This window comes from Corylus avellana, chromosome ca6 (assembly GCF_901000735.1).
Source record: "Corylus avellana chromosome ca6, CavTom2PMs-1.0".
NCBI lineage: Eukaryota > Viridiplantae > Streptophyta > Magnoliopsida > Fagales > Betulaceae > Corylus > Corylus avellana.
In genome coordinates, this window is record NC_081546.1 from 11,658,258 (window position 1) to 11,674,896 (window position 16,639).

The following is a 16,639-nucleotide window of genomic DNA, read 5'->3' on the forward strand; positions in this document are numbered from 1 at the left end:
GGGGAGAATACCTTCGAGTTCGCATCATTCTGGATTTGTCAAAACCACTGTCAAGGGGAAGGTTTTTGAAGTTACGTGACAAATCTATATGGATACCGTTCCAATATGAAAAGATCCCGCGGTTCTGCTTTAACTGCGTAACCATTCGCCATGGTGTCAAAGGGTGCCAAAAACCAGGAGGAAGAAGAACAAAGGAGAATGGATCGGAACCAGAGTTTGGGCTATGTCTCCGGGTGCCTCCTCCAAGCAGCAGGATTGGAGGTGGTGGTGGACGTGGATGGGGGAGGTTTCATGGAGAAAGGACAGGCCACGCCAATTCCTTGAGTGCCTTTAATACGGCGCATTAAGCCAAAGAGGAGAACGAGCAAGGGGACGGCAGTGCAGAGGAGGATACCGGAGATAGATTTACTGGTACTTCGCCGGCGCCGGTAAAGGGTCAGGACGGACCAACAAATCAGGGTAGCAGTCCGTCACTTTCCAAACAGAGCATCGCCATTCATGGGAGTCAAAAGGGGAAAGAATGGGAAGATTCTGCTAGGGGAGCCCAAAGGGCGAAAATCAGGGGAATGCCAATTATGGGGAGTAAGAATGAGGGAGATGGATCATTTAATACACGGATTATGGAGGAGGTCGTGCACAAAAATAGTAACGACAAGATCTTGGCCAACAAGGAAAAAAGCATTTATGTGGGTCAATGGGACACAATTAAGGAGAACATGATTTGGCAGGTCATGAGGAGGTTGACGTGGAGGATTTGAAAAAAAAAAAAAGGGAAGTGGAGATCAATTCTTGGTGGGCCGCGCTCTAGGGGATGACCAAAATGTGGGTAGTGGTAGTAAAGGGGCCATTAGTTAAAAAAAGAAGACCCAAGTGAAAAATAAAGGCTTGCCCGAAAATAAGGTTTGGAAAGAACTTACGGGGGGAGGAGAATTAACGGGCAAAAGGAAAGCTAACAGCGTCTCCTTTGATAACGCCCGCGAAGAAGGAAAACGAAACAAATATGGAGATGAGGTGCAGGAGTATTGGAGTGACGATTCGGCGGAGGCTATTCAACAGCCCCACCATCACCAATGAGTTTTTTAAGTTGGAACTGCCGAGGGCTTGGGAACCCTCGGGCAGTTCGAGATCTCCACCAGCTGGTGCGAGAAAAGAGACCCGACTTGGTCTTCCTTATGGAAACCAAGATACGTAATAAGAATTTAGATTTTCTGCGAATAAAGTTGAGGTATGATAACATGTTTGTGGTGGACAGTGTTGGAAAAAGCGGAGGTCTTTTACTACTGTGGAGAGAAGATGTTCGGGTAGTTATTCAAAATTATAGTCGTCGCCACATTAATGCTCTAGTCAGTGTTGGAAGGGAAGGGGCGGACTAGAAATTCTCTGGCTTTTATGGACATCCAGAGATAGCCAAAAGAAAAGAATCCTGGGCTTACTTCGCCATTTGGCTGCTATGGCACCAACCCCATGGTTGTGCTTGGGAGATTTTAATGAGATACTTACTTTACCCGAAAAGTGGGGAGTTGCTACGCGGGCGAATGGTCAAATGGAGGCTTTTAGAAGAACCCTAGAAGGCTGCCAGTTATGTGACTTGGGGTTTAAAGGACCCAAGTTTACTTGGAACAATAAGCGAGATGGTAGGGCTTTTACCAAGGAGCGGCTGGATAGAGCCTGTGCTAATACAGAATGGAGATCCCTCTTCGTAAATATGGAGGTTCAAGTTTTGGCAAGCCGCAGCTCTGACCACAATCCCATTCTTCTAGTGCTTAATGATAGGAGGATTGGCGGAAGGAGAGAGGTAAGGCTCTTTTGTATAGAGGATAGTTGGTCGGTTAAAGCAGATTTCCAAGAAGCGGTGCACAAGGCATGGAAAGAAAAAACAAGAAGGGGAAATCACTAGGAAACGATCCAAGGTAAACTGAAGTCATGTAAAAAAGTGATTCAGATATGGCTGAAAAAGAATACAAAAGTAACCCATAGGTTCATCAATGCAAAGACCAAGGAGCTGGAGGCTATTCAAAGGGAACAAGGATCCGGCGGAAGTGCACAAGAGAAAGTCCTTAAAGAGGATATTGCTGAATTGTTGGAACAAGAAGAATTATCTTGGAAACAAAGGGCGAAAGCAGAATGGTTACGGCATGGGGATAGAAATACCAGGTATTTTCACGCATGTGCCACACAACGAAGGAAACAAAATTCTATTGATCAAATTCAAGATGCCGAGGGGAAGATGTGCACCATGGTCACTGAAATTGAAGAAGCTTTTGTGGGGTATTATAAGACGCTATTCACAACGGCTGGTCCAATTAATATTGAGGCATGTACTGCAGCCCTTGGCAAGAAGGTGAATGCGGATATGAATGCACTTTTGTTGGCTGATTTCACTTCGGAAGAGGTCAAACAAGCTTTGGATCAAATGGCTCCTTCCAAAGCTCCCGGACCGGATGGGTTTACGGCGGGGTTTTATCAAAAACATTGGGACACGGTGGGTCCCGAGGTATGTGATGCCGCTTTATATTTTTTTAATTCTGCATGTATGAATGGTATGATTAATGCTACCAATATTGCTTTGATTCCTAAGAGTAATAATCCGATCACTGTGGCTGACTTTAGGCCTATTAGTCTCTGTAATGTGTTGTACAAGATTATTTCTAAAGTGTTGGCAAATAGGCTTAAAGTTGTAATGCCTATGATTCTTTCCCCAAACCAGAGCGCTTTCCTTTCAGGGAGGCTAATTACTGACAACATCCTAGCAGCCTACGAAACCATGCATTCCATGCAAACAAGAATGTGGAGCAAGGTGGGGTTCATGAGGATCAAGCTGGATATGAGTAAGGCATACGATAGGGTGGAGTGGCGGTTTTTGGAAGAGGCAATGAAGAAAATGGGATTTGACGTAGGATGGATTAAACTGATCATGGCCTACATCAGCTCAGTCACCTACTCCATTGTAGTGAATGGGCAACCGGTGGGCAATATTATCCCGACAAGAGGATTGCGACAGGGAGACCCCCTCTCTCCCTATTTATTCCTCCTATGTGCCGAGGCATTGAGTGCTATGCTCACCCACGTGGAGACCACATGAGTTATCACAGGGGTTCCAATGTCGAAGAAAGGGCCACGATTGAGCCATCTCTTTTTTGCTGACGATAGCCTGCTCTTTTGCAAGGCTAACTTAGTGGAATGGAGACGCCTCACCAAGATCTTGGATAAATATGAGACAGCTTTCGGCCAGAAATTAAACAAGGATAAGACCTCGATCTTTTTCTCCTACAACACTGACAGGGCCAAAAGAGAGGAGATTACTCGGTTGTCTGGATTACAAGCAACGGATAAATATGAAAAGTACCTGGGACTCCCAACTCTAATTAGGAGGTCGAGGAACAAAGTTTTCCATGGTATTAAGGAAAAAGTGTGGAAACGACTCAATGATTGGAAGGTTAATTTCCTATCACAAGCCGAAAAGGAAATTCTGATCAAGGCGGTGGTCCAAGCGATTCCGGCATACTGTATGAGTGTGTTCTTACTCCCCAAATCTTTGTGCAAAGAATTAAATAGTCTTATGCAACGTTTCTGGTGGGGAAACAAGGACAACACCTCCAGTATCCATTGGATGAGCTGGAAAAAAATGGGGGTCTCGAAAGCAAAGGGTGGCATGGGGTTTAGAGATTTGACAATGTTTAATCAAGCACTTTTGGCGAAACAGCTATGGCGCATAATGCAAAATCCGGACTCCTTGGTGGCCCGAATTATAAAAGCCAAGTATTTCCCACAGACTAAGATTTTCGATGCAAAGTTTGGAACGCGGCCCTCATATGCATGGAGGAGTCTCCTCTCTTCGAAGGTGATTTTACAGCGAGGTGCTATATGGAGGGTTGGGGATGGGAAGGATATAAGCATTTGGGGGGATTGTTGGTTGCCTACACCAACGAATTTCAGGGTTCAATCACCGAAAACTCCCCTGCTGGAAAATATGCGGGTCTGTGATCTCATAGATCAAGAGCTGAAATCGTGGCGGAGACACATATTAGAGGACCATTTTCTCAGCACAGAAGTTTCAACAATTCTTAATATACCAATTAGTCCTCTACTCCCTCGTGATAAGCTGATCTGGAGGTGCACAAAAAATGGAGATTTCTCTGTTAAGAGTGCATATCACTTGGGGCTAGAAATGAAGGAGAGTCAATTACCGAGCAGCTCAGTGAAGGAAAAAGAGGATGAAGTATGGAAGATGTGTTGGGGTATGATGGTTCCTCCAGCAGTCAAGATGCATATCTAGAGAGCTTGCCACAATCTCCTTCCTACGAAGGAAAATCTATTTCGCAGAGGAGTGTGTGCTGACCAGATTTGCCCGTTATGTTTGCAGGATACAGAAACAGTGATGCATATCACTTGGGAATGCCCTTCTGCGAATGACGTGTGGGGCGGTAGTATTGTTAAGTTGCAAAAATCCAGCACAAGCGTAGGGTCTTTCAGGCAACTTTTCTCGGAAGTCATTAGACGGTGTGAGAAGAGGGAGGTTGAATTGTTTTCTGTTATTGCGAGAAAGATTTGGATGCACAAGAACACAGTAGTGCACGGGGGTTCATTCCAACACCCCAACCAAGTTTTGAAAGAAGCGGAGATCGGGCTTGAGGATTTTCGGAGACTTAATGTTCCCACCAGTCATCAAGAAGACCACTCTGCTGAGGCAGACGAAGCGAGATGGCAGCCACCGCCTCTTAACACAGTTAAAATCAACTGGGATGCTGCGGTGGACCCTTATAATAAGAGTAAAGGTTTAGGCGTTATTGCAAGGGACAAGAGGGGAAAATTCCTAGTAGCTTACAGCAAACACTAGCGGATTGACGTAGAACCAATGATAGCGGAAGCACTTGCTGCTCTACATGCAATTATTCTATGTCAGGAGGAGAATTTCCAGAATGTGGTTTTCGAAGGCGACTCATTGCAGGTAGTGCAAGCAATTAATTTGGACTCCCAGTGTAATAACAAGTACGGGCACCTGATAGAAGACATTAAAAAAGGCACCAGGAGTTTAGCTTCTTCGATCTTCACCCATGTCAAAAGATCGGCCAACGAGGCTGTGAATGCTCTAGCTGCTATGGCTAGGACCCATGTCACGGATACTGTTAGATGGGATTTTATCCCACACAGTATTGGTGGTATTGTAAGCAAGGAGGAACTTAGTTCCACCTCTTGATTGTTGCTCAGTTGAGCTTTAATGAAGATTTTTGAATACATTCCTCAAAAATAATTGTTCTTATTCCTTAGTTTAATGACGACACACATGTTTTAAGTGAAATTGAATCAAAATTACTAAAAGATCATCACTATTCCTTTTTTTTTTTTTTTTTTACTTTTTCAACTTAATTAAAAATATATATATAATTAAATGGGTAGCCGACCACCCACTCATCAGTGGGTGGTCGCACCACCCCTAGCCTCTTTAATTTGTCCACACCAATTTTTTATTTTTTATTTTTATTTTTTATTTTTCTTTTGTAAGTTTGAAATAAAAAGAAAAAAAATAGGGGTATTATTTTGAAAAATGGAGCCTATTCTTCGGCGTAAGTGATTAGTTATTCTCAAGGAAATAACTATTTCTAAGAATAGGTCCTTACTAAATAAAAGAATGATAATTTCATAAAAATAGACATTCAATTCCAAAAATTTATTCTGCAAACCAAACTCCAAAGAAACGTCAGAAGCTCTTACTCAAATCCCAGAGAAGCATACGTCGATCGCTTTGACCATTTTATTCAACTATTTTTCGCTATTTCACGAATATTACTATTATGCCACTCATATTTCCTTCTTCCAACTACTTCTCATAAACGTAAACACCCACAATCTAAATCTTCCCCTCTGAAGCAAACCCAATGAAAACAAGAACACCCACAAACCAAAACCAGAAAAACCCACATAAAAATCCAACCTTTAAAGCAAAAGAGAAGAACATCCAAAACAGAAGAGTCACGTTCAGAAAGAACATTGCAGAAACTAGCTAGGGGAATTTGAAGCTTTTACTTTGAAGTATTGAGTATGGCTGCATTGAGCTTGACAAAAATGTTGCCAGAGGAAGGTAGCTTACGGGTGGCGAGATGGCTGGCTGCTGGCTGTTGTTTTTAACTTGTGTTGTAAGGTAGCCCAAACGATGGAGAAATTAGCTTCGATCAGTTTCAGTGTTTTATTTTTTTTTTCCTGAGCAGTTTCAGTTTTTGGGTTAAAAGAATGGAAAAGTTAGAGGCATATTGGCTTCTGATTTGCTTCTGATTTATAACTATATGGTGGTGAGTAGTTATGCTTCTGATTTACCTTCTACTGGCTCAACTATAGTTTTATTGTTCCATATTTTCATATGATTCTTTGGAGGAATTTCTGTCCAAAAAGTATTTCTCCTTGGAAAGCCCATTTGACCATTTCTAAGTACGTCACTACAAAAATTATGCAAAATAGTGACACATGCATCATTTGTGAAACGACTCATCTTCCTAAGTAGAGAGTAATTTGAAAGGAATCGTTTTACTGTTCAAACGACTCCTCCTTCTAAAAATAGTCGTTTTACTATTAAAAAGACGTATGATAAAGATAGTTTTGTTAAAACAACCCTATACCAAGCCGCCCTAACACGTGTTTTTTGTAGAATGTAGGAGAAGTTAGTCAGCACACAAGTAAATTGAAAACGGATACACGCAATTAATGTATTTTTTCTTCAAAAGCAAAATAAGCATAAAACCTCTTCTTTTCCTTGGACCAACCAAAAGTCTAGTCAATTATTCAGTAGACCGCCAAACAAGGAAAAACAATATTGTCAGCTAAATAAGGTAAGTTTCCATTTCAGCTTTGATGCGATCGAGTCAAGAACATAACAAGAGTCGTCAAAAAGTCAACGCATTAACGACGCGTTCTTTACCCAGAAATTCGAAGCACACACGTCAAGATACAGTAACGTAGAAAAACCTATAAACTATTGGGATTGAAAAAAATGCACTAGATTTTTGCAATTTGAGTGAACCTAGTTGTATAGCAGCAATATATATATATATATATATATATAGAAAGCCCGACCATCCGAGAGTTTTCCAATCCATCTCAAAACTGCTTGGAAATGTACATGTTTATATTGGTTTTCATAGGTTGTCTTTTAAAAGTTTGTTAAAGCACTTAGAGTAGCTTTCTTTAGCTTTTCTTTAAATTTATGAAATTAGGATAGTTTTGTTTCTCTATTCAAATAAACTAGATAAGAGCTTCTCTTATCATTTGCCTATATCATTTAAATATTCATTCAAATCTATGTTATAAGAAAGAGATCTCTAGAGATAAAAAAGATGAAAGAGAAAGCAGATGTTCTTTCAAATCTTTTTTTTTTTTTTTTTAAAGTGCTACCGAAGATCGCTTCAAGAACACCAAAAGAGTTGGTTGCAAGTGAGTTTTACGAATTTTCTTTACATTTAGGAAATATATTAAAATTTAAATAGTCTATTGCTAGTGCTCTAGCAATTTTACTATTGGACATGTATCTGAAGAGGAGCAATTCAATGATAGTTTTTCAAGAAGAGCTAATTTATAAAGTGATGGTTGTAGGAAATTCTGACAACTCAACTTCTAAAAGTGACGTTTTTTTTAACATGTATAAGAAACACATTTTTTTAATAGTATATAACTCTCATATGTTTTTTAATAGCATTAATAAGAGATTATGTGCTTCTTACATGTTTAAAGACACATGCTAATTTTTTAGAAGTGGACTAAAAAAAAAAAAGTTTGTAAGAATTTTTTGTCCTTTTTCTAAATTAGGTGGCACTATGTACACAACGTTCTGGGAATGTAGATTAGGTAGGGAAAAAAAAATCTGAGATTAGGTGAATTAATAGCAAAGATGTGCTGTATTACAAACATTTGCCATTTGAGGTTGCATTATCAAAGCTTGGGTGCAACGGTGTTCAACTAGCTTGAATTGCCCACAAGTCACAATCTTACCAATTAAACCACCCACATTGTTGAAATACTTGTATATATAGTAGAAAAGATATTAGAAAGCCAGCTTTTATACATATATATAAGGAGAAAGGGAAAAAGGGGTTAGCTTTTTTATATTATTATAGGGCCACTTGCGTGGATATTTAGGCTCCGTTTGATAATCAATATAATTTTTTTTTTTTTTCTAAAAATTAACTTCAAAGCATTCTTATTTTTTATATTATACCAATAACTTTTTACTATTATTTAAACAAAAAATTAACTACAAAATATAATTTTTTTGCTTTTCCTTAAAAAAAAATCAAAACTTCTCTTTACACTATATCACATCAATCATTTCTTATTACCATTCAAACAAAAAAAATTACTACACAATCATTTACCAAATCGAGCTTATGTTTGCGAATAGGGCATTTGGCTGATCATTTAATGTCTATTTGCTTTACCTAACCTGCTATTGACTTCCGTTGCACAGCCAATGACTAAATGGCCTGGTACTATTCTTCAAAAAAGACCAAAAGACCTAGGTTTTGCTTTGGAAGAACCCATGGTCTGTTTGGCAAAAGACCAAATGGCCCAGTACTATTCTTAAAAAAAATTCAACTTCTAAACATTATTATTTTTTATATTACATAAATTACTTTTTACTACTATTTAAATAAAAAAATCTATACAAAACAGATTTTTTTTCATTTTTTCATACAAAACATTCTTACTTTTTTTTTTCCTTTTTTTTTTTTTCACATAAAACGTTTTGAGAACCTACGAGAATCCTAATCCTTCTTTCCTGTGGTCGTAAAGGAGCCATGGATTTTGATTTGTGTACCCGAGTACGTGGTGTAAGAATAAAATTGAAGTAACATTCTATAACTTCCAAGATCTTAACTATCATGAATTTTATAATAAATTATTAAAAGAAACATACTCAAATCCATTGCTTCTTTGAAGGCCTAAATATTAGAAATCGGTTTTCTCTTGCTTGACCTACTTAAGATACACAAAGCTTACGAAAATTGCATATACTTATAGGGTAAAGAGATGACCGGTTTCCTTAATTTTGGAATGTAAATGAGCCGAGCTTGGATGAACTTTCATTGTCAAGGCTTGGCTTATTTAAGATTGTGTCAAGCTCAAGCTCAAGCTCGACAAGATCCTAAAAAGAGTGTTCGAGCTCAACTCGTTTAATTATATGTCGAGCTCGAGTAGTTTGGCCCAGATCAAACCACTCAATAACAAAACCCATTGATACCCATTGAACACCCATAAAGGGACATCCAAACCAAAACTCAACCTTAAACAAAATCTTGCAAATTGACATAAGAGGACTTATATATATAGTCCCACCAATTAGAATATTGAGATTGTGAAGGGGACGTACGTGTAGGTTTAAATAAAATAAAAAAAATAATGAAAGTAAAGGATCAATAAGGCTCATGATGCATGCTAATGAATAAAGGTCAGAAACCCACGTGTTTTTTGTGTTTGTTTTTTTTTTTTTTTCTTTCTAAATAAGCTTTCCAAGGCTTGGGTTCAAATAGGTTGAATTGGGCACAAGTGACATACTTTCCAAACCACCCACAATGTTGAAATAGAGGGAGTCTCAAATAGATCAAGCTGTCTGGGATTAGGTACTTAGTTTGGCCGATTATATATTGAATATCTATTTGCTTTAGCCTTTACCTAATTACATGCTATTGACTTCCAGTGTGCAGCCAATGACTATTTTTGGTTTGGTAGATATATGCATTTCATTATCTTCATTCCTCCATTCTGATTTGCTAATCCTTTCACTTTCAAATCTCAGCAATTTTCACGACAAACATAGTAGTATTTAACTAATTAGCAAATTTTCAAATATTTGCTTTATTTTGTTGAAGATTAATTAGGAGACTAGTGTCGGTGTTGCTTTGTCCATGCTCACTCCTTGTAGTCAATAATATCGAGCGAGTCCTTGGTGTGGCAACACACATTAACATGTTGAGATAGTACTTTTAGAGCTTTTTTATGATTGTATTTGAAAAATAAAGCTTTTTAAGTCAAAAATAAAATAACTTCTATACGGGTGTGCACTAACTCACCTCTTTGTGCCCACCAATGATAAGTTGATGCCTCAGCATGTAGCATATTGGAAAGAGTGCTGATGCTATATGGTCAAGGAAAAAAACTCAAGTTTTCTGCCTTCCACTCAAATGTTGCCACCTCATATTATTTCAACATACAAAATAAGCTTGGTTTCACAGGATAATAACCCAAACAACAAACTTCACCTGATAATATTCCTAACAAAAGCTTACCAAATTGTCTGAACCTGAAAAATTTCTCAAACTCCACTGCCCAGACCACATCGCCCCCTCCCCGCTGACATTTTTGGCAATTATGATGCCCATCATGGCAATATTTTTCAAATTACATACAAATTCATCCATTGCAAAGCCAACATCAATGCAAATTCATCCACTGAACAAATCAACCCACTGCAAAGCCAACATCAATCCACTGCAACTATACTAATTCATCGCATTTTTGCACCACAAATGATGTAAAAGCAACAAAATAACCTAAAGAAAGAGACTAAAAATATGAGAAATCTATGTGGATTTGCTACCTATAATCACTGAACAAATCAATCCACCACATCAATTCACTGCAATTATACAAATTCCATCACATGCACTACAAGTTGATGTAAAAGCAACTAAATAACCAGAAGAAAAAAAAATCAAAAATCATCGAAGCGATTTCAAGTAAGAACCTTCCAACATAGGATCAAACAAGCGATTTCAGGCTGGGCGGTGGGCTGGGTAGCCTGCTGGTGCTGGGCAGTGGGTAGCCGGATCGAAGGGGGGATCAGCCTGCTGGGCAGTGTTGGATTTTCGAAGTCGATATTAAGCAATTTCGAAGCCTATTTCAAGTGATTTTAGGCGATTTCGAACAAGCGATTTCTACTTCAGGCGATTTTGATTTCAGGCGATTTCGACTTCCAACAGTGGGCTGGGCAACCTGCTGGGCGGTGGGCAGCTGGCTGGACGTGGGGATCGGCATGGGCGTGGGTGCCGGCCTGTTTCGTCTGGCTGGTCGAGGGCGGTGGGAGCGACGTGCTGGGTGATGGGCAGCCGGTGGGCAAGGGTTTTTTGTAAGAGAGCTAGTGTGTTTTTGGGTTACATTTTGTAAAGATGATTTTCATTTTAAGAGCAGGTGGGGTGGTATATTATGGTGTGGGTAAGTACATTTTGTAAGTTAAAATAAGCTGATTTGTCATCTTCTGGTTGGTGGGCGTAAATTGGGTCATTTACGCTAGGACCAAACGGAAGATATTTCCTATTGGAAATATAGACCCAAAACAACTGATTATATACTACAAAAAAATAATAATAATAATAAAGTTTACTAACGCTTGGAATGAGGCGCTTTAATAAAACATCCTCATATAGGGACGTTTTATTGTGTAAACGACACAAAATAAAATTAGCAACGCCTGCACAGAAAAACGTCCCTTTAATTTAGGGCATTCCAATATAGCATGCCCCAATTTAGTTAATTAAGTGCGCCTAGCTGGTAAGCGCCCTTAATTCAGGACGCCTGCTATCCAGGCACCCTTAGTTAGGAGTGCCTACCAGCCAAGCACCCTTAATTAGGGGCACCTACCAGGCGCACTTAATTAAGGGCGCCTAGCTGGCAAGCACCCCTAATTAAGGGCACCCGGCTGGCAAGCGTCCCTAATTAAGGGCACCTGGCTGGCAAGCACCCTTAATTAGTGGCGCCTGTCAGCTAGGCACCCTTAAATAAGGGCCCCTGGATAGTAGGCGCACCGAAATTATTTTTGTTAGCGCGAATTAAGCTCGCCTATGATTCCTTAGCTCTCGCCTAGTACTTTCCCCCTCAATATTTTCCCTCTCCCCATACAGTATCTTTAATTCAACTAAATATTATGAAATTTTTCGTTAATTCTAACCCAACGTCCACCCACTGACCACCGAATCCCTACCTATGAACTAGTCGCACGTACGTGATGGCCGATTGATCCTGTTCGACTAAACCTTGACTGACAGAATGTGAGATTTGGTAACGAAATGGTAGTTTAATTTGATGGGGTCATAATGTAAAGTTAGTAGTTGATGGGGGTATATGATAATCGAGTGGTCGTAGTTCATTGATGGGAAATGATAATTACCCCTAAAATTTACAATTTTTATTTTTTTTATTTATTTTTTATTTTTTTAAATTTGGTTTGGTTGCCGGTTGTAGGGCTGGCAATTTTGACACTACCCGACAACTCGACACGAACACGACACGAAATTAGCGGGTTTGGGTTTATATTAAACGGGTTTTGGTCATAAACGGGTCGACCCGTTTATGAGTGCCTGGCGGGTCGTGTCACGGGTCGACCCGCGGGTGTCCCGCCAGACCCGTTTGTTTGTTTGTTTTTTTTTTTTTTTTAACCTAAAAGAATTAAAGAAAAAATGAAAAAGTAAAAACACCACAAAGCGTCAAAGCCACAGATCGTGAAGCCTCCAGTCCAAATCTAGAATTATAAACAAAAACCCATTCGGCCATTCCTCCCTCTCAGCCTCACCGGACCTCACGCCACGCCATTGCCCACGCCACGGCCGCGCCACCACCGCTCCTCCACTGCCGGTCTCCCTCTCTCGCCGCTCCTCCACTCGTCAACCCTCATGCAGCCACGTCCCACGCCACGCCACGCCACCGCCGCTCCTCGCCTCCTCTACTACCGCTCTCTCTCTTCCGCCGATGTCGCTTCCGGTATGTATCTCTCTCTTCAGTCTCTTACTCTCTCAAGTCTGATGCTCTAATTTTGTGGGATTTGCTTGGTAGATGGTTGTTGTTTGCACATGATTTTGTGGGATTTTCTTGGTATTTGATTGTTGATGTTCACTTGTTTGTAGAGTGTGTTATTGTTAACGTATGGGTTAAGGTTAACGACTTGTGTCATGAACATAAATTGTTTTCCCCCTCTATTCTGAGTATTATGAAGTAATGACAGATGTATTTCTTGTATTTTGCATTAAATGAAAGCTTCTAATTCAACTGAGGGGAAAAAAAAAAATGTTGAAAGGTTTCTGTGCTGATTGTGATTTTGGCTGGGAACCAAAAAAAATAAAATAAAAATGAAAGCTTCTAATTCAACTGAGGGAAGAAGTATGTGATTTTGCCCCTCCCACAGTCCCACTCATACTTCTTCACCTTTGTCACAGCTCTCTCTCTCTCTCTTTCTCTCGCTCGCTATTTCTCTGCTTTAGTTGCAGGATCTCCCAATGGCTTTTTCAGGTTTTGATCGAATCTGGGTTTTCTTCTTTCTAATTGTGTTATTCAAATTGGTAAAATTTCATCCATTCATGTGTCTCTTTTTAAAACGTATCAATATCGTAGAAATTGGATTTTTTCTCGATATAAATTAATATTTCATTCTTTCCCTTCTTTTCGGTTGCTAAGATAATTGATGGAAACGTGGAATGAAAAGGGTTTTAGTTAACGCAATTAGTCTTGTAGGTTGGTTGGTTGGCTTCTTTCTCGTGCAGGTTCTTTTTTTCTTTTTTCTTTTTTTAATTTATTTTAAGCTATCAAGTTATCAACAAGGGAATTGAGGCATTACTAAATCTTACTTAATTTTAGTGAGCAGTTTATGTATTTATTTTACTTCTGCAGATTCACATCAAAAGCTTTGAAAAATTTACATTTCTTCTATCCGAACTTGGCCATTAGGTTTCAGACATAAGGTTTTTTGTTTTTTGCTTTTGTTTCTGAAAATCAAAGAGAATATTATTGGTTCCCCCAAAAAGAAAACTCAATCATGTTACTGCACATAATCTGGTTCCCCCATATTACTGCACCTCCAATATATATATATATATATATATTAATTGCTAAACACAATTTGATAACAAACAATGTGTTTGATGAATGACAAAGAATTAATGCTTACTTAATTCTAGTTTTGTGATAGCATTACTAAATCTGGTTTGATTCTTACTTTTGGAACTTATCTTTAACTAACTTACTAACGATTATGTGTGTAGGTGATTAACAAAGATTCGGTTGTATTTGATGATGATGTGGTTGAAATAAATACAATAGGAGATGAAGATCCTTCTGTTCATACGAATCCGATGACGAACAAAAGGGTCCAGAAGAAGCGTAAGAAGACCTCAGCAGTTTGGACCCATTTTGATGAAGTTCGTTCTAAAGATCTAAATGACTCAAGGATATGGGCAAAATGCAAGCTTTGTGATCATAAATATATAGCTAACAGTTCACATGAAACTGAAAATCTAAAGAAGCATATGAACGTTTGTGGGGGGAAAAATGATCATGATATTCAGCAATTGCTTCTATCTAGAGATCATGGAACCCTGTCAGTAAGTACCTCAAAATTTGATCTTAAAAGATATAGAGAATTGTTGGTTGCTACGATTATTAAGCATGACTTGCCATTTTCATATGTTGAATATGATGGTGTAAGAGAGATGCATAGATACTTGCGTAGTGATGTACCATTAATCTCTAGAAATACTACTAAGGCAGAATTGGTTAAGATGCATATGTTAGAGAAACAAAAGGTTAAGTCTTTGTTGACTGTTTGTCCTGGGAGGATTAGTTTTACATTTGATTTGTAGACTTCTTTGAAAACTGATGGATATATTTGCCTCACTACTCATTTTATTGACAAAAGTTGGGTATTATCTAAAAGGGTGATAAGTTTTTCATTTATTCCCCCACCACATAATGGTGATTCTTTGGCTGATAAGATAGATAGTTTGCTACAAGAGTGGGGGATTGATAAAAAGATTTTCTCTATAACATTAGATAATGCTTCTGCAAATGATGGTTGTGTTGAGGAACTGAAACAAAAATTAAACATGAGGAAAGCCCTTCTTTGTGAAGGTGAGTTGTTTCATATGCGTTGTTGTGCCCATATTCTTAATTTGATTGTGCAAGATGGATTGAAAGAGATCACTGATGCTATCCAAAATATTCGAGATAGTGTTAAGTATTTTAGAGGATCACAAGTGAGAAAACAAAGTTTTCTTCATGCTGTCAATCAAATGTCATTGGACAGTAACAAGGGGTTAAGACAAGATGTGCCAACCAGATGGAATTCGACATATCTTATGCTTGAGAGTGCTATTCACTATAGGCGTGCTTTTGCTTATTTGGAGATGACTGATAAAAATTATAAATTTTGTCCTAGTTCACTTGAGTAGGAAAGGGTGATTGATATCAATACTTTTTTGGGCTGCTTTTATCGTGCTACATGTGCTTTTTCTGGTACCAAATATCCCACAACCAATTTATAATTTCCTGTAGTTGCATTGATTTATGTGAACTTAAGGCAAGAAGTGGGTGAAGATGGGTATAAGAGATTAATGGCAAATCAAATGCTCACCAAATTTGAGAAATATTGGTCAGAATTTAATGTAGCATTGGCCATTGCAGTTGTCTTGGATCCTCGTTACAAGCTTCGCCTTGTAAAGTACTACTATACGAAGATTTATGAAGCTGATTCTGAAGAGTATAATAATGTTTATAACAAGTTAATCAAACTTTTTATGGAGTATAGTACTCCTACAACTTCAAGCTCCATAGCCGTTCAGCCACAAGAAGACCCAGATTGGGAAAAGGTGAATAATATTATAAGTTTCTTAGCTCGTTAGTAACTTACTAACTTAGTATATTATATATATACTCATAACCACTTACTAATTTTATGTTTATATTCTCTTTGTTCATGTAGAAATTTCTAGCATTTGATGGAGTCGATTCTGATGCAAACAAGACTCAATTAGAGCTTTATTTGGATGCACCCAAGTATGTGGAAAAGAATGCGACATTTGATATCCTTTCATTTTGGAAAGGAAATGAATTTCGTTATCCTGAAGTAGCTGCTATGGCTCGTGATATTTTGAGTATTCCTATTTCGACTGTTGCTTCAGAATCCACTTTTAGTGTTGGTGGACGTGTGATTGATCAGTATAGGAGTTCACTTAAACCTGATATTGTTGAGGCATTAATTTGTACTAGAGATTGGTTATATGGAGAGCAAGGTAATATTAGTTATTTGCATATTTAATTTTTTTTCATTTACTTGTATTTTTTGTATCTTACTTTAATGACATTAATTTCTCTTATCTTTTGATATAGAACAAGCTTTAGTGACGGTGGATAACGAAGAAGAGGATGTTCTGACATTGGATAGTATCAATTCCTGTGAGATTCCAAGTTCATTTGGAGCATGTTAAAATGAGCATATTTGTGGATCATTCAACTATTCAAGAGTGGACAACAAGTGGCAAAAATGAGAACCCATTTTGTATTTGTAAATTTGTAATGATGTAGTTTTTTTTTTTTTTTTTGTTATTTGATTAGACAATTAAGCATATTAACTTATAACTATTAAGTGATTTGGTGTGGCTAGCCTGCTAGGAGTTTAATTTTAAGAGATAATTGCTAAAAATATTATTATTTTATTTTTTTAAAAAAAAAATCATTTTTTAAGTTAAACGGGTAAACGGGTCGTGTTGACCCGGCACGACCCGTTATTTTAAACGGGTCTCACGGGTCGTGTTGGGTGACCCGTGAAATACCCGGGTTCGTATCGTGTCGGGGGGTCCGACCTGTTTAATAAACGGGTCGTGTTTGGGTTTTG